Here is a 19,165-nt window from a genome sequence, read left to right as displayed (position 1 = left end):
GAGTTTTACATAAATAAAAGTAGCTAATTCTAGGCGGGGAGAGCAGGGAGAGTGAAAATATCTTCTTGGTGTCATGGAGAATTCCCTGTTACTGAAAAACTATAAATGGTTAAGTGACTCCTTGCTGAGGATATTCTAGTCTAATCTCAAACCTGAAGAAGTCACTTCTACAAAGTTGCTTCTAATTTTAGAATGGTAGACAATTAGACAATGAACTATGATATGAAGCTCTTCGTGGCAAACTCAATTGCCTACCATGACTAAGGAGAAATGAGAAAACCATCCAGGATAAGTGCCGGGCAAACCCCATGTGGGCAATGGAAACTGATGCGTTGGGGGCATATGCCCTAATGGGTGCAGTCACCACTCAGCTTCAGCTGTTGTTCTCACGTAGATGGACGGGGCCAGTATCGCTAGATTGTATGACTGTTCATGAAACCACCTTTCTATGGAAATTGTTCTATGCAGCAAGATATTGTTCTGTGAAAACGTCTTTATTTAAAACTATTGGCTAAGGGGCACCTGGGTTGCTCAGCTGGTTGAGCATCCGACTTCAGCTCAGGTCATAATCTCACAGTTCATGAGCTCAAGCCCCACATCAGCCTCGCTGCTGTCAGCGCAGAGCCTGCTTCGGATCCTCTGTTTCCCCTTTCTCTCTGCCCCTTCCTCACTTGAGCTCTCTCTCTCTCTCAAAAATGAATATACATTTATTTAAAAAATATATTAGCAGGGTGCCTAGATGGCTCAGTCAGTTAAGCGGCCAACTTCAGCTCAGGTCATGGACTCACAGTTGGTGAGTTCAAGCCCCACATTGGGCTCAATGCTGACAGCTCAGAGCCTGGAGACTGCTTCAGATTCTGTGTCTCCCTCTTTCTCTGCCCCTCCGCCACTTGTGCTATATCTCTCAAAAATAAATAAGCATTAAAAAAAGAAGTTTAAAAAATATATTAGTCCAATAAAATAAAAAACAAAAAACATTGTAAAGGCTAAATTTGGTCCACAGGACAACTGTCTTGAGTCCTCTCACAATGGTGCTCAGAAATGAGTGCCCCTACCCTATGATGTAAAACTGAGGGTTTGGGAAGTCCTGTGTCACATTTTCATCAGTTTGCCTCCATCTGATCAATCCGCCGCCTCTTGCTGTGAATGTCTTCTTTACTGCCTGGGAACCAACTTGATTGGAATATGTGAAGAAAGAATGAATATGCATTGAGTGAGGATGTGGAGGGACCTCCTAAGTGGAAACAATAAGGAACCTATAACATCTGAGTTTTGATCATCTTATTCTTTCCAGCTGTTTTCCACATAGCGTGGAGTCACTGTGTTGCCCGAGAGGACTCAGGGACAGCCATCAAGCTTTCAAAAGATAATTTTAATCAATTTTTCTGTTCAGAAATAGCTTTTGAAATTTAAAGCTGTTTTAAGATAACATATAATTGATCTCAACTTGCATAAACACAAGCCACTATGGTTTCAAAATTTTATGATGGCTGGCCTTCTTTAAAGGGGGAGGGGCAGGAATGAAAAATGATAGATTTAACTTTACCGAAAAGGCCTCACATCTCTCCTTTCAACTTCTTTAAATCTTCCAGAATGATTTCACTCTTGATCATGGTGAGGCAAAGGAAAAATATTTTAGTGGAATAGCTAGATGGGAAAAAAGAAGAGCATGGCAGGAAGGACAGAACGAGGCCATCACTTGTCTAGGGCATTGAATGGAAGGGACTTTTAGTCTTTCAATTACCTTTTGAAGGTAATTTGATGATGCGACTAATGAGAAACTAATCTTTGGCATCTTTTCTAATCTTGTTTCAATCTTGTTTAATTCCAGGGATAGTGGGTCATTAATGCAAGCAAATGGATCATCCCTAGGGTGACAAGCTTTCTTGAGCACTGACCATGTACCAGGCATCATACTGATATAGAAGTTAAAGAAAAAAAAAAAAAGACCTTGTCCTCTAAGATGTCCCAGGTCAGGGAGGAGAAAACCACATTAATATAATGTAGTAAGTGCCACAAGAGACAGCTATATCCATGGCATCACAGGACCATGGAAGGAGGCACCTAACACAACTTGGGAAGAAGAGGAAGAAGACAGGTCAGGGAAGGACTCTACAAGAAGAAGGTAAATGAAGAAACACCACTCAACACTTGGGAATAAAGAAAATTTTATCATTTTAACTCACAATGGCCGGGAAAGCAAATTCCCTGAATAAGGGGCTTCTACATTTTAGATGACTCTTCAATAGTGCCAAACCAAAGTGAGTGTTAGTCCTCAGCTTTCATATGTAGATTGTTTTTATTATTTGCTGTCTAAAAGCAACCCTCAGTGACTGTACACTTGCAATCATCGGAGAAGCATGCCATATATTTTGAAAACTGTCATACTTTTATTTTTTTTTAATTTTTTTTGAATGTTTTATTTATTTTTGACAGAGCATGACCGGGGGAGGGTCAGAGAGAGAGGGAGACACAGAATCCGAAGCAGGCTCCAGGCTCTGAGCCATCAGCACAGAGCCCGACGCGGGGCTTGAACTCACAGACCGCAAGATCATGACCTGAGCCAAAGTCGGACGCTCAACCGACTGAGCCACTCAGGCACCCCAAAACTGTCATACTTTTAGAAGTGCTTGCAATGAATATGTTTTCTCCTTTACAAGTGTGTCTTTATACCAAAACAGAACTGCCACTTTTAAAATGTCACAACAGATCATGTGGCTTGTAAATGTCCTCTTACGTCAAGAACCTCTTAACTATACTGAGCACAGTCCATGCGCAATTGGCATCTGTAGATGCTTTTGGAATGGGCTGCATACATTCATGAATCGGCTATAGTATCCATGAAAGTTTTTACTTCATTGATTGACCTCATGTTTATCTTCCAAAAGTAAGAGTTCAATGGGACCTTTGAACGCCTCTATGCTTGACTTACCTAGCCAATGTTTTCTCCATAAAACCTATGTGTTTACAATAATGAAATAGATCCCTTTGTGTCACCTTGAAAAGGCAATGCTTCATGTCTATTATCTGAAAATTCTTGGCATAGGAACCCGGCTCCGCGTGTTCCATTTGTTTTAGAGAGTCACTAACAGATCCTCTTTCAAAGATTTACTCCCACAATAAAGACGAGAAACTATCTGTTGTCCCCTGTGACTGATCCCTGAGCTAGTCCTTCTTAGTGATGACAAATAGATTAACATGTCAGATGACATCTCCAAGCCTTTATGATATTTAAATAAAATTGGCTTCACCTTTCTAAGTCACAGCCATGCCCTCACCAGGATTTCGGGGAATTACCCAGGGACCTAGGCTCACGTATGTCACCTGTGACTCCAAGTAACTGCTCACCTCCTCACAGCTCATCTCCATAACTCTCCTGTCATTTTTACTCTGCGCCAATGCGGGTGACTTTTCTATGATTTCCACTGAAAACACCCACCCAGAACATTATGTAGAGCAGCCTTTACTCAAACTTTTGTGCCATGGAGAGTATTTACAATGCAGAAATACAAACTGCTGAGAATGAATCATTAGGCACCTTTGTTGTTACAGGTACATCAGCCACCCTGCATCAGAAATGGCTCCATTTCTGACTCCCTGCCCCCACCACCTGCAGACTACAGCTCACATCTCCTAACTCAGCCCTTCTCCCTCAAGACTCCCACCGGCTCTGTGCTTCCCTGCTTCCAGGCTGCCCTCTCTGAGTTTCCCCCCCTCAAGTCCCCCCATTTCATTATACCGAGGAGCTGAGCTCCTGGGCCTGTCAGCTGAGTAACTAAAGAGGAAAGAAATGCACTGAAAGGATACTGTGGAGCCCACGGACTCACTCCTGACCGGCCAGAGAAACAGGCCAGAGAGAGGAAGAGAACAAACAAAGCCTCTGCAGCTGGAGCCAGAGCGGAGAGGCCCAGACACCACAGCCCCCACAGAACAGTAGAAGCCATGGCAGGAAGTCCGAAAACCTCTAGATCTGGACGCAGAGGCCACCACTGGCCCCACTGCCAGTTCTGCTGTGGCAGACAGATGTTGCTGATGCGGCTCAGCCATTCCCCACCGCCCCCCTCGGGCCAGAACAGCTTCCTCTCTGCCCTGCTTCTTTGCATCATTAGCTCCCAATTTCTAATCTGGGGTGCGGGCATCTGATGAGCCAAACCCATGACTTATGCCCATCCATGCCATAGCTGACAAATTAAGCATCTGGCTTCTTGGCTTTTATGGCAGAGACAGACTCTGCTTGCCACCCAATCTCATACAGTAGAAAATAAGTATACAACCGTCAGCAAGGGGTTCACATGTCCAGCAGCCAGAAGTAAAAAGTGTCAGCGTCACTTTCTATCGCCTGTTTTGCCTCCTGGCCTTTCTGGCTCCTTGATGACTCTGCACAACCAAAGACTTACTATAGCCTTGCCTTTGCTAAACAAAGGGCAATCTTCTCCAGCCTCACTGTCTAGGATGCAAAACCTGTCAGTTTTGTTCTCTCAAACTTTCCTGTCTTCTGCCTGAAATGAAACTGTATATTTCTGGGAACCTAAATTTTAGAAGATGAAGGACATGCTTAAACTCTTCTCAGGCTACTGTTTAAGATGACAAGTCATGATTTCTTTTCCAGGTCCCACTTAAAGAAAAACTTTAAGACCACTTCTGTCCCTAAAGTTCAGTTTTTATTTTGAATAGTTTCTAGCACCTCTTGAGATCATAACAGAAGGAGTACTTACAAGAATAAGAGATACCCTGTTGACTCCCAGAGGCTGCATCTTCCTTCCAAGTTTTCTTTATACCTGCACTGTCCATACACCTGTGTTGTCCATACACCTAGGCTGTCGATACTCCTGCAGTGTCCATGTATGCAGTGCCTAATACTAATATTGGGCACTTGAAATAAGGCAAATCCAAATTTCAGCACTTGAAATGTACTGAAAATATAAAAGATTTTGAGCACTTAGTATTTATTTAGAATGTAAAATATCTCATAATTTTATATCAATTGTCTATTGAAACAATATTATAGATATATTGAGTTCAGTAAAATATATTATTAAATTAATGTCATCTGTTCCCCTTTTCTAATTTCTAAAGCAACTCTTAGAACATTTAAACTTACATATGCTTACATAATGCTTACATTACACTGTTTTGCACTCTGAAATGCACCTGTATTTTTAAATTAATTCCAGTATAGTTAACATACAGTGTATTAGTTTCAGGTGTACAATATAGTGATTCAGCAATTCCATATATTACTTAGTGTCATCAAGATGAGTGTGCTCTTAATCCCCTTCACCTGTTTTACCAACCCCCCACCCCCACCCCGCCAACTCCCCTCTGGTAACCATCTGTTTGTTCTCTATAGTTAAAAGACTGGGTTTGGGGAGTTTTTTTAGTTTGTCTCTTCCTCCCCCCCTTATTTGTTTTGTTTCTTAAATTCCACACATGAATGAAATCATATGGCATTTGTGTTTCTCTTAACTGACTTATTTCACTTAGCATTATACTCTCTAGATCTATCCATGTTGTTTGTAAGGGGCAGGATTTCATTCTTTTTTATGGCTGAAGAATATTCCATGGGGGGTGTGTGTGTGTCTTTTGTGTGTGTGTGTCTTTTGGGTGTTGAGTTGTATCAGTTTTTTTATATATTTTGAGTACTAACCCTTTATTGGATATGTCATTTACAAATATCTCCTCCCATTCAGTAGTCTGCCTTTTAGTTTTGTTGTTTGTTTCCTGCACTGTGCAGAAACTTTTTATTTTACTGTAATCTCAATAGTTTCTTTTTGCTTTTATCTTCTTGCCTCAGGAGACATATCTAGAAAGATGTTATTATGGCCAATGTCAGATAAATTGCTGCCTGTGCTCCCTACTAGGATTTTTATGGTTTCAGGTTTCACATTTAGGTCTTTAATCCATTTTGAGTTTATTGTTGAGTATAGTATAAGAAAGTGGTCCGGTTTCATTCTTTTGCATGTGGCTCTCCAGTTTTCCCAGCACCATCTGTTGACGAGATTGTCTTTCCCCCATTGTATATCCTTTCCTCCTTTGTTGAAGATTAATTGACCATATAGTTGTGGGTTTCTTTCTGGGCTTTCTATTCTGCTCCACCGATCTATGTGTCTATTTTTGTCCCAATACCATACCATTTTGACTACTACAGCTTTTTTTTATATGAAATTTGTCAAATTGGTTTCCATACAACACCCAGTGCTCATCCCAACAGGTGCCCTCCTCCATGCCCATCACCTACCCTCCCCTCCCTCCCACCCTCCCCCCATCAACCCTCAGTTTATTCTCAGTTTTTAAGAGTCTCTTATGGTTTGGCTGTCTCCCTCTCTAACTTTTTTTTTCCTTCCCCTCCCCCATGGTCTTCTGTTAAGTTTCTGTTTCTGTTTCTGTTAAGGATCCACATAAGAGTGAACACATACGGTATCTGTCTTTCTCTGTATGACTTATTTCACTTAGCATAACACTCTCCAGTTCCATCCATGTTGCTACAAAAGGCCATATTTCATTCTTCATCATTGCCACGTAGTATTCCATTGTGTATATAAACCACAATTTCTTTATCCATCCATCAGTTGATGTACATTTAGGCTCTTTCCATAATTTGGCTATTGTTGAAAGTGCTGCTATAAACATTGGGGTACAAGTGCCTAGAAATATGGGATTGTGATCACTCCAACTTTGTGTTTCTTTTTCAAGATTGCTTTGGCTATTCAGGGCCTTTTGTGATCCATACAAATTTTAGGATTGTTGGTTCTAGTTCTGTGAAAAATGCTGCTGGTATGCACCTATAATTTTCAGTCAATGAGCATGTAGCCCATTCTATGCCTGCATACTACAAAATGAAAAAAAGCCTTTGAGACTCAATTATAACTGAGAATACTCTTCTAAAATTCTTTTGCATGAACAAACCCAAAATTTATTCATCACTCATTTAGCACTTTTCTAAATTAAGTAATCAATTAACCAATTATTGATCACTAGTGTGTGTCAAATGCTGTGTTGTTGGTTGGGACTAGAGTTATACACAAATCAGATACAGTCACTGTTTCATGCAAAATGAAGTGATTAAAAGCATGGGCCATGGAGCCTGACCATGTGGGTCTAAATTCTGGTTCCATCCCTTACCAGCATGTGATCTAGGATAAGTTAAGAGTTCTTCACTTTTTTAATCTATAAAACATGAATCCTAGCTGGTAAAAATGTTGTGAGGATTATGTTAGCTTATCCATGAAAGGTACATGGAAGGGTTAGTTACCTACTGCTGCATAACTTAGCAGCTTGAAACAATACACATTTATTATCTCACAGTTTCAGTAGATCAGAGATCCAAGCTTAACTGTGAAATCACAGTACTGCACAAAGTACTGCACGGTTTGATTACTAAGTAATTAGCTAATAAGCAAACCTCACAGAGCAGCTTCATGTCAGCCAAGGCCACACACAACTGTGGACAACACATTTGAACTGACAGATTTTGACATGTTAAAAATACAACATCGGTGCACACTGGGGATCCTTGGTGCCAGAAACAAAGGCGACAGAAGGAAAAAAACTAGTCCTTAGTAGATTCCTCCTCCTTGATTTTAACTGAAGCACTCTCTCAAGCTTTGACCAACATACAGAGCTTGATTTCCAGGCTAATGGCTTTGGCCAGAGGTCATGGCAGTGTTAACCACCTGCTGGTGCTTATCCAGGATATTTGCCAAGGTTGAGTCTCATCTGAAGGCTCAACTGAAGAAGGATCCACTTGAAAGTTCATGCAGGGGTGTTGGCAGGATTCACATCTTTGGGGGAATGTTGGACTAAGGGCTTCATTTTCTAGAGGTTGTTCCTTGCCTGGGTATTTCAGATGTTGCACTGAGCTTCATTAAAGACAGGAATAGAGAAAGTCTTCTTTTAATGTGGAAATAGGAATCTCTTGCAATCTAGTCATAGAAATCATAGTCCCTCAACTTTGAGGTATTCTATTGTTTAGAAGTAAGTTGCGGAAAGCTAAGAGATTATTTAATGCTATGAATCCCAGGAGGCAGAGATCATTTGGGGACCATCGTAGAAGCTACTTACAACAGTTACCTGGTACAGAGTAAGTACATGCTAGCTTTTGTTATTTATGGCACTTCTAGTCCAATGAGGGGTTGTTGAACTGTGAAGTGGAAGGGGAAATAGATGGCACCTCGGGAGCAAGTATGATGACTTAAGGCCAGAGAGAGAGGTGGTATATTTGAGGTACTTGGAGAGGACTGGCTTTGCTAGAGCATGAAGATATTGTAGAGGAAAACAGGGATCAGGTGGCTGAAAGGCAATGTAAGCCAGAGAGAGATTTGGGACTTTATCCTGAGGAAATGGAAAGCTATTGAATTTTCTGCAGGGAAGTTACATGACCAGATTTGAAAATATCACTTTGGTTACATTGTGTTAAGGACAGATTGGAGAGAAGCAAGAGTAGACACGGGAAAGCCATTTTGGGAGATTTCATAATGGTTCAAGTGAGAGATGATGATAGCCAGGACCATAATGGAAGCAGTGGGAAATATATTACAGATATGTAATAACAGGACATGGTGAATTATAAGATGTGGATACAGGGGTGCAGGGTGGTGAGGAAGAGGCAAATAATGATCCCAAGTTCACCCTTTATAGAACTAGATGAGTGATGGCTTGTATACCACCAAAGGCAATATTGTAGAAAGAACATATTTTGAGGGAAAAGATGACTTTAATCCTGGAAATAATGAATTTTAAGGAGCCTGTGAGATATCTAAGGATGTCTGAGATCATCTGCCAAATGCAGCTTTGAGGATTGAAGAGGTCGAGGACAGCTCTGAAGCACTTGGATCTTCAAAAGTTCCACAGAAGATCTTCTTCAAGAAAAGGAAAATGAGAATACAAGACCAGAGAAATTGGAGAAAAGTCAAAACCAATAGGAAGAAAAAAATTTTAGTAGAAGTGATTGGTCAACTGTGTGGAATAATTCAGAAAGGTCAGGCTCTGACAAATGTCCAAAAAACTAGTTACTCGGGGTTATTTATGACCTTGGCACTAGCACTTTGGTAGAAGGGCAAACAGGGAAACTTAGTTGGATTGATTTGGGGAGAAAATGGGAAGCAACATGATAGAGGCTACAGATATAAATACACACAATACATCTGAGAAGGTTGCCTATAAAGAAGTGAAGAGAAATATGGCATTATCTGGAGAAAATATGGACAAAATTGAAAGATTTGTTTTGTTGCACTTGTTTTAAATAGAAGAGTTTGTGTACCATTAAATATACGTAGAAATTGGCCAGCAGAAATGGGGGTGGGGGGGTACAGGAGAGTAGGAAGAATTGATACAGCAAGGTTCCTGAACAGATGGCTATGTCTGTAACCCAAAGCACCAGCAGAGGGGTTTAGAAGGAGGGGCTGTTCCATTTTAACAAGGCAAAGAAAGAAAGGTTGTGGACTTCGTCCTGGTGGATTTGGTATTGGAACATTGAACGTGTTCTGATAGAATGGCTTCTATTGCCTTTTTAACAAACCCTTTCCTTCAGATGTTGAGTAGCCCAAGCATTCTAAATCCTCGCTACTCCAAGTGTGGCCCTGGGACCAGCAATATCAGCATTACCTGTGAGCTTGTTAGAAAAACAGAATCGGGGCACCAGGGTGGCTCAGTGGGTTGAGTGTCCGACTTCAGCTTAGGTCATGATCTCACAGTCAGTGAGTTCCAGCCCGGCATCGGGCTCTGTGCTGACAGCTCAGAGCCTGGAGCCTGCTTCAGATTCTGTGTCTCCCTCTCTCTCTGCTCCTCCCCTGCTTGCACTCTATCTCTCTCTGTCTCTCAAAAATAAACGTTAGAAAGAAAAGAAAAACAGGATCTCGGGCCCCACCCCAGGCCTACCTTATCAAAACTGATTTTTAACAAGGTTCCCAGGTCATTCCTTCTTACTTCTTGAAGGACCTTTCCATAATCATATAAGTATCATCATAAATACTGATATCAGCTGATTTTTATCATTCTACTAAGGTGACAGTTGAATGCCCTGGCCCTTGACTGCAATCAAGGAGGTGGAAACAGGAAGGATCACATGGAAGTGGTCCTCTATTAGCTTTATGTAAACCATAGAATAAAGAACTTCTTTGATTTATTTCTGACACATTCGAAGCTGAAGATCTATGGGTGAAAACTAAGAATTTAAAAAAAAAAAATCAAAATAGTTTCCCATTCTAAAAAAGCTGAATGGAATTTAAGTAGAAGTGATAACTAAGATTCTAACCAGTGAGCTGAGAGGTGACAGGAGGACTAAGCCCAGTACCTACGGAAATCATAGAATCATAGAGTTGGAAAGATATCAGACATGATCTAGTGCAAGGGCCAGCCAGAGCGATAGTCCCTCCTACCTCACCCAATCCTATAGCTTCTTTTATTTCCCCGCTTCCCCTCATAAGGAACTGGCTCCTTTTCATCATTAGGATCCTGTTTCATCATTAGAACCCAGTTGTTACCGGAATTTTCCTTTCTTATTTTTAATATTTCCCTGGACTTCCACCCATGGGGCCCAAATTTGGCCTTGTTATGTTGCAAGAATTTTTACTGAATCCCCTTGTTGCACAACAACCCCCAAAACACTTGACACAGGAGTTTCATCTATCCTAAGTCCTCTCTCGATACTTTGCTTCAGACAGGCCCAATATGCACAGCTTCTGAAGTTCTCTTCATTCCAGACATTTCCTTCAGGATGCAGAATAATTTCCCAGTGTGCCAAGGGGCAAAGCAATGCCTAACACATCACCTGAGTAATGAAGACTAATTTAGAACATTAATTTTCCCTGATCCATTTCTCCATTATTGCAGCCTAATATCACATTAATGCTTCACAGCCATTTCACACTCTTAGTGTCTATTAAAAGCTTGTGGTCAATTGTAATCCTCTGATTTTTTTTTTTTCACAAGAAGTGCTGCCAAAGTGGACATCTTTCCACCTGCCTGTACGCCAGAGCGTGTGTTCATCGCAGACCTCCCTGTGCATCACTGCAGAGTCAGGGACTGGTCGCAAACCTCACTCTGTTCAACTATACCATGACCGTAATGATGTCGATATCACATGTGAGGTATCAAAGAACACACCTTGTCCTCCTAAACATGTGCTCCTCTTCTAAAGAACAACCTATTTATAAACTTGGGCTTTGGGGAGGACCTGAGGTGACCAGGCTATTTACCGTTCTAGAAGCTAATTTGTGATTCACAGCCTTCCCTTCTTCTTACCAAGGATGCCTTCCCCGTCCCTGCTTCCAATAATTAAATACCCAGCTAATTAATTTCCTTTCCTCACACCCAGGGTGGCTGACTCTTGACTCTTTTTTTTTTAAACTACTGAGCAGGTCAAGAAACCCAACCCCTCCCCAGCAACCAGAGCCCCGCCTCTGCCCCAGGAGGCTGAGAGTTGAAGCCCCGGGGGGAGGGGGTCCCCTCCTACTCCAGGCCATTCGGGCTGAGGAGCTCAAGCTCTGACACCTCATTTGGTTGGACGGCCAAGGGTCACTCTAAAAATTGCTGCTGCTGGGACTTTGTCAGGTGGCTGCTGGTGGCTCCCCACCGCATTTTCCTTCTCCCTCCCTCCCTCCCTCTCTCTCTCTCTCCACAGATTGCTTCCCAAGAGGAGCCTGCTGCTGAAAACTCACCATCACACGTCTGGACGCCACTTCGCACAGGAGGGTAAGGAGCTGGGGCCACGCTCTCCAATTCCTGTCTTCTAGATTCGAGGGTGCGTATGGGTGTGTGGGTGGGAGAGGGTGGCCGTGACCGCGTGCTCCCGGCTCCGGAGCAATTCACTGACTGCCATCTACAGCGGGCGGTACCGTTCTGTGCCTGTGCCCGATGGGAAATTGGGAGCCAGAAAACATTTTCTTGAAATGTAAGGAATGCCATAGATTAGGAGAATGCCTAGGGATAGAAATGCATGAGAGGGATGCCTTTAAATAGTAAAATTGCTAGTCGTTTCTATTAATAATTTTAAGTCTCTAAAGCCTAATGTATTTTTTTTCTTCCTCTCTGTTTTATAAAGAAAGGAGGGACAAAGTAACATTATTAGGTTTGGTTCACAAGGTTTAGAATTCCCTCTTCATTTTGATCAGGAACCATGTAAACATTTAGTACCTGATCCATTTAGATGAAATACAGTACGTTTCAATTCAGTTGATAGCACAAAAGTCTACCAACTTTTTGGTTGATAACCTCTTTGAATTCCTAGAAATATTCCTACTGGCAAGATAGAAACTCCCCCTATGAAAAGAAAGTATTGTTGACTGAACCATAAGACAAGTTTTTGTTCCCGATGTACACATATGGCTATGCTGATCATATGTTTTAGGTTAGAAATGAAACGGTAAAGTGGAAAACCCCCCTCAAGTCCAACTTAACTTAAAATGGCAAGCAGCAGAGGCTGGAGTGTTTCTATTCCAGGAGTCAGTCCTGATGAGCTCGGACAGATGCAGCCACAGGAATGTGACAGGACAGGGAGAAGGCGCAGCTGATTCGCCCCTTTGGCAAGGACACATTCTGGGATCCCAGCTCATTCTGGCATGAGAGTGACAGTGACACTTTAGCACACATGGCTTTTCAGCTTGCCCCATGTGGAGTCTCTCCCAGGAGGCAAGGGTGGAGGGCAGCAGAAAAGAGAATGTTCTTAAATATAAAGTGACAATTCTTTTCTATAGTCAGCTCTAGAAGATTTTCATTTGAGAGCTGTATCAGGCCGGGACACAGTGTAATTCTTTCACAGTGACTTGCCCACTCCTTGAAGACAGTAGAATTTTGTGACTATTTCTTGTCTGACCATTCTCAGCCCAATGGTTCTGGGTCTATTTTGGGTTACGGGTCCTTTTCAGAAGATTTCATGAAATCTCTAAGCCCGCTCTACAGAAAAACACAAACACACAGGCGTAACATGTTTCATAACATTCCAGAAATTTTCATGGAATTCACGGACTCACTTGAAACCTTAGCCAGAGCAAGGTTTCCAGATAAAATACAGGATACCCAAACTACATTTGAATTTCAGATGAACCACCCAGTTTTTTGTATAAGTATGTCCCAAATATTTCAGGGGATATACTTATTCTAAAATATGATTCAAGGTTTATCTGAAATTCAAATTTAACTGGACATCTCGTATTTTTATTTGCTAAATCTGGCAATCTTCTGTCCCAGTTGGTTTATCTGTATCTGATAAAATTGATTGTAGGGTTCTGAAAAACCATATTGAGGGGAGAAAAGATATGGGACCAGACTTTGACAATTCTGGCAGCCAAAGCCAGCTGTTTCACCTTAACTCTCTGTAAACTTTTAGAACTGAGAGGTACACATGTCCTCATTTGATGGATGATTGAAGTGAATTCCTACTCGGTTGAGGTTTTGCCATACTTCCATTAGACGGTTAGAGCAAAAAGATCCCCAAAACTCAATTTCCAGTTCTGTGACAACCAAAGAGACATTAATCTGAATAATTACATTTCCAACCGTCCCACAACCCGTATACATACAAAAGTCTAAGAAGAGATTTCAACAAAACCAAAAACCAAACATTTTAGTACTAGTTCCTTGCATCCTGTGTGCGGTCTTAGTGAGTGGAATTACAATCAACTCTGCGTATGGTTTCTGTATCCTTTACACATAAAAGCCAGGCGCAATTCTCTAGCTAAGTTAAACCATATGGAATTAATACTTGTTTTTAAACAAAAATTGATAATTTCATATTCATCCCAACACATAATAAAAGGAAGTGCTTTATTCTCTGATCAACACATTCCTGTAGGATCTCCTTGAACCTATTTCTGTTTTGGGCTTACCCAACCGATTAGAGTTTTGTATCTTTACTACCCGTAACAGGATTAAGAAATCCACAGGCTCTGTTCCTCCTCAAATTTATTTTACATTCAAAAAGGCATTTCCTTTATTTTAGTGTTTGGAGTTTTTATAACTCCATTTCGTGTTCTCTGTATCCAAATTTTTATCTTAGAACCTTGGTTCTGCCTCACTTAGTCTGTGTCTTCCCATGCTGGAAAGAGCTAACTTTTTAACCTGCTACAGAGTTTAGCCTACCCTGGGTCTAAGAGAGGTGATTATAGGGGTCAGGACCCAATCTGGGTTTGAATCTGTGCTCCACTGCACACTACATACTTGTGTGACCTTGATACGTTTTTAAACTCTCTCTGAACCTTAATTTCTTCATTGGTAAAATGAACATAATATACCCTATCTTTTAGGATTTCAGTGATGCTTAAATTAAAAAAAAAAAAAAAAGTCACATCAAGTACTTAACTCAGGGCTCAGCACACAGTAAGTTCTCAATTAATAAATGCTAGCTATATAATTATTTTGAACAGACATGGAGGTAACAGTTGACATTTAATACATAGTGTAGATTCATGCTTGGTGGCTTATAGTTAGGAATTAATTATGAATGTACTTAAATTTGGCAAATACGAAAGATGATGAAAACTGTGATGGCTCACATGACTGTTTGCATGTGTTCATCAGATGTTGAATACATGACACCATCGTAATAGAAATTACACAAGAGCCAAGATCTGCGGTGGACAATGGGAGGAAAGTGTGGAATTGCATCTCTAGTACCCTTCTACCTAGTTTCTAATGGGCAGCCCTTCCAGGGGACCCAAGAGGCTGCTCCGGGTAATATTGGACAGAGCAGAGACAGAAGGAGGGAGGCTATGGTGTCCATCACCAGAAAAAGAGAATTGTCTGGGGTTTCTGCACAGAATGAAGGGATAGTTTGGAAGTATAACGAGCTTTCTATAACCCTCTGCACCCTGTGCAGTCTTTCACCCAAAAAGAGAAGGGAAAGGAAAGGATTTGCAGTGCCTTCCGTTATACTTAGCTGTTCATCCCATTACACAACCTCTTCTGCTGTAACTAACTGGACCAGTTCCTCTTTCCAGTGAGTCCTACTATGGTAGGGGCTGTGTGAAAACTGCAAGGCCTAACTGTCTCAGGGAGCATGTGTGGTTCTTCCTTTCTTTGATCCTGGAGTGGTGGTGGGGAGGCCCACAGCTTCCTAGAGCCCCCCTGGGTAGGGAGGGAGAATCAAGCCTGTTGTGCTTTAAGAACAACAGAGAAACAGTCTTGAAACTCTCCCAGCCTAGGACACCTCAGCAAGGCTGTGCTTCTCACCATCTAGACCATGACCCCAGTCAAAGCCTTCCTAACCTCCCTCTATGGTAACCGTGTTCATTGCCCTGCCAAGAAGCCTGGACAATGTCTCAGCAGCTTGACCACAAGACACTCACTCAGTTAAAAAAAGAGAAAAAAGCTTTAAAAAAAATAACAGTAATTAAAACCCTCATCCAACTGTGAGTTAATATATAATTGAATCAATGAAAGCGGAATGCTTTCAAAATTTATTGCTAAATTTCTAGGTTATACTCTAGATTACATATGAACATATGTATGCAACTCATTTGTAAAACATCTGTTCCTCACAACCACGTTGTGGGGCTGTCACTGTGACCATCATCAGCCATCACTTACAGTATGACCCAGGGCACACAGTGAACATTTGTATAATTGTAGAAGAAACAGTAAAGAGTTCCTGTACAAATTGTTTCTGAATATATGTTTGCATATGACCTGAGTGACTGAGCCATTTGCATTTGCAGTGACTGAGTAATATATTTTGTAAATATTCAGTTCTTTCTGATCATTCGTTGTACAATCAGCTTGGAAGCCCAGCGCCATGACAGAATGAGTAAATAGCAGTGGATTAAATTGTTCCACTTTACCTTCACACATCTGCTCCTTAGGCTGCCCTTTTACAACTCCCTTCCTTTCAAGCTGTCCTTGCTCTTCATTTAAATGTGACTGTGAAAGAATGATGGTCGGTCACGTGGCACGGTGAGTGTATATGTGTGTGTGTGCGCACATACGCCCACTGTAACATCCCTGTGCCTGTACTCCCCAGCAAGGCCCCAGGGTGAGGGATCTGTAGAGTTTGTTGGAGGCTTGTCTGTCTGCCTGATGAGAACGGAGCCTCTTGGGTTTTGATCTGCCATAATGAGAAAGCTAGTCTTCTCTGCAGTAGGGCCCTGAGTAGCTGCCCTTACCACTCTTACTGACCTGTAATCCTCCTCGAATTGAGAAAAGCAGTGGCCAGAGCCCCATGCAGGGCCAATAGGAATTAGAGGAGCAGGCCCAGTGGAAAAGCATCTGTCGGGATACAGGAGCCCGTGAACATCTCTGCAGCCTAGAGGACATCATCAGAGCTTTGTCCAGCTTCAGAGCAGTGACTGACCCTCAGAGTCCTGTGAGGAGTCTTTAGGGTCCTTATTGGAGGAACATAGCCCACACTAAGAACACCTGGCCAGGTGGATACACAGCCTCACCTCCAAGGTGCACACCTAGAAAAAGGATGTAGTGGCAGCTCTAGTACAGAATGATTGAATATGTGAGCATGTCTGGGAAAATATGGCCACTAGGAAGTTGAAGGCAAGCTCTGGTTTCAGTAGTCTTTTATAGTCTCCTGACGACTTCTCTCCCTCTAACTCGCCTGGAGAGCGCTTAAGAAGCCAGTTACCTGGATTTTGAGGGCTCTAAAAGACCTCTCTTATTTTTAAAATGTACATATTAAAATGTTACCCAGAATATTAATTAAGTGATGCCTGGGTGGCTCAGCCAGTCAGGCATGCGACTTCGGCTCAGGTCATGATCTCGCGGTTCGTGAGTTTGAGCCCTGTGTCAGACTCTGTGCTGATGGCTCAGAGCCTGGAACCTACTTCGGATTCCGTGTCTCCCTCTCTCTCTGCCCGTCCCCTGCTTGCGCTCTCTCTCTCTTTCAAAAATAAATAAACATTTAAAAAATGTCAACAAAGAGCATGTCTTAAAAATAAATTAAATAAATAAAATAAAATAAAATAAAATAAAATAAAATAAAATTTTAATTAATAGGGGCACCTGGCTGCCTCAGTCGGTAGAGCACGCAACTCTTGATCTTGGGGTTGTGGCTTTGAGCCCATGTTGGGTATAGAGATTACTTAAAAATAAAATGTTTTTAAAATATTAATTATACTAAATTAATTGAACTGATTAATATTATTTAAAATATCATTTAAATAATAAAATTATATATACATAATAAACAGCTGACCCTTGAGCAACATGGGGGTTAGGGGAGCCAAACCCCTGCACACTCAAAAATCTGCGTATAGCTTTTGACTCCCCCAAAACTTAACTACTGATCACAAGGACCATAAGATATCACGTTTTGCTGCCATAAAAAATTTCCTGGAGAGACAGACTGTTTATGCAGAGGTGATTAGGGTCACGCAGCATGTTAAGAGAATATTTGCAACTCTTGAGCTCACTGCAGTAGCAACAGGAGGTTGCTGCAAAATTATTGCAATTAATTTTATGCAGTTATGACTTAATTCTGCATCTTTATATTTGTTTACGTTTCTCTCAACTACAAATGGTGCCACACATGGTCTGTGTTTGTATGTGTACGTTTTCATAAATTTTAAATTGTTTATAATAGGTTTGTGTGTATCTTATGGTAGCAGATGATAAAATAGACTAGTATCTACATACATTTTATGCATTCATGACGTACCAGACTTTTTCTTAATTTTTTCACTATTTCTAGATTATATGGTTTGTCTGCAAGTGTTTTCAGTTATTGCAAATCTCCAAAAAAACCTCCAATGTATTTATTGAAAAAACCTGTATGGAAGTTCAGTTCAAGAGTCAACTGTACATATACATGTACATATATATCTAGGTAGATAGAAAGATAGATATGTATATATCTATATCTATATCTATATCTATATCTATATCTATATCATCTATATCTATATCTATATATAAAGGAAATTAAAAGTGGCAACAGGAGATAAGAGATGGAGGCCTGGAAGAACTTTTACTGATTTCACTAGGGCCTCAGGTCATCTTCTTCTCCCTTTCTGGAGATTTCTTAATCCTTCTTGATCACATACTAATTTATTGAGTTCAGACCCTTCCCAGAATCCAACAACCTTTATGTTTTGGCCTAATATGCCTGCCCACCTATCCCTCATGACAGCCATCTGAGTCTGCATGTACCATGCTGAGTCATGCCTCCCTGCTTCAGCATGAGGCATTTCCTCTACTACTAAGTGATCTTCTCTGCTCCCACCCCCCGACCCACTTCTCTTAAAAACCCTGTTTTGTACCAGGACCAGCAAAACCTATTATCTGCAAACCCTCCCATCCCAACACCACTTCACCAAAATAGCCCTTGTATTTGAATCCTTAGGCCCAGTCTTACAGGTTCAATCTGTTTCATGTAATTTTGTGTTGCTACATAACCAATAACCAAATGTCCCAAGTCTTCTAAATTTCTAGGGTTACCTTTATCATTCATATCAAAATAAAAATAATCTGCTCCTCATACTGCATAATTGCACAAATTCCATTTCTCTCCCTAGGATTTTCAAAAATTCTTAGAAATGTTCATAGTTTCTAGAAACACCCCCCTGCTTCCAGGTTGCTGTTTGCCATTTCTCATTCTGGGTCCCTGTGTATGCTTGTCCCCTGCTCCTCATGATTGCTTTTCCATAATGTGGCATCTTTCTCTGATTCGCTTCACCTCAAGGCTTAAACAAGTTACTTTCCTATTCCCAAAGACCCACAACACAATGTTGTTGATTTTTATGAAAATGATTGAAATTTTTTGAATGCTCACTTTTTGCTAGATACTCGGCTGAGTGCTGTATAGGCATTAATTTCTCATTACATTTTCATTTGCAACCTTGCAGGCAGGCACTATTATTATCTTCACTTTAAAGACAAGTCAGTGGAGACTCTAAGAGGTTAGGTAATCTATGGTGAGTCTTACTTTGGATTAGTAGCAGAGCTGTATTTATATCACATTTCATTATCATTTAGTTTGAAATATTATCTAATTTCTCTTGTGACTTCTTCTTTGACACATGGATTATTTAGAAGTATACTGTTTAATTTCCAAATAATGGTGGTTTTTCTAGATTATTGTTACTAATTTCTAAATTTAATTCCAGTATGATCAGAGAATGTACTCCGTATGGCTTCAGTGCCTTTAAATTTACTGAGACATGTTTTGTGGTCCAGCATAGGGTCTGATCTGTCTTGGTGAGAGTACCATGTGCACCTGAGGAGAATT

The 19,165-nt window shown here is 41.1% G+C and overlaps 1 protein-coding gene across 5 annotated transcripts in view; it reads left to right on the top strand.

The window, feature by feature from the left end:
• Positions 1–19,165, top strand: part of KLHL31 (kelch like family member 31) — a 196,554-nt gene that overhangs the window by 61,434 nt on the left and 115,955 nt on the right. For all 5 annotated transcript variants that reach the window (XM_042939071.1, XM_042939070.1, XM_042939069.1 and 2 more), the window contains exons 2-3: positions 10,930–11,087; positions 11,621–11,691. The gene's annotated coding sequence lies outside the window, so the exon portion shown is untranslated. The remainder of the gene's footprint in view (positions 1–10,929; positions 11,088–11,620; positions 11,692–19,165) is intronic.

The sequence above is a fragment of the Panthera leo genome, chromosome B2 (genome assembly GCF_018350215.1).
Source record: "Panthera leo isolate Ple1 chromosome B2, P.leo_Ple1_pat1.1, whole genome shotgun sequence".
Classification (NCBI taxonomy): Eukaryota; Metazoa; Chordata; class Mammalia; order Carnivora; family Felidae; genus Panthera; species Panthera leo.
The sequence above is the reverse complement of the archived record's forward strand: the minus strand, read 5'-3'. Positions and strand labels throughout refer to the sequence as shown.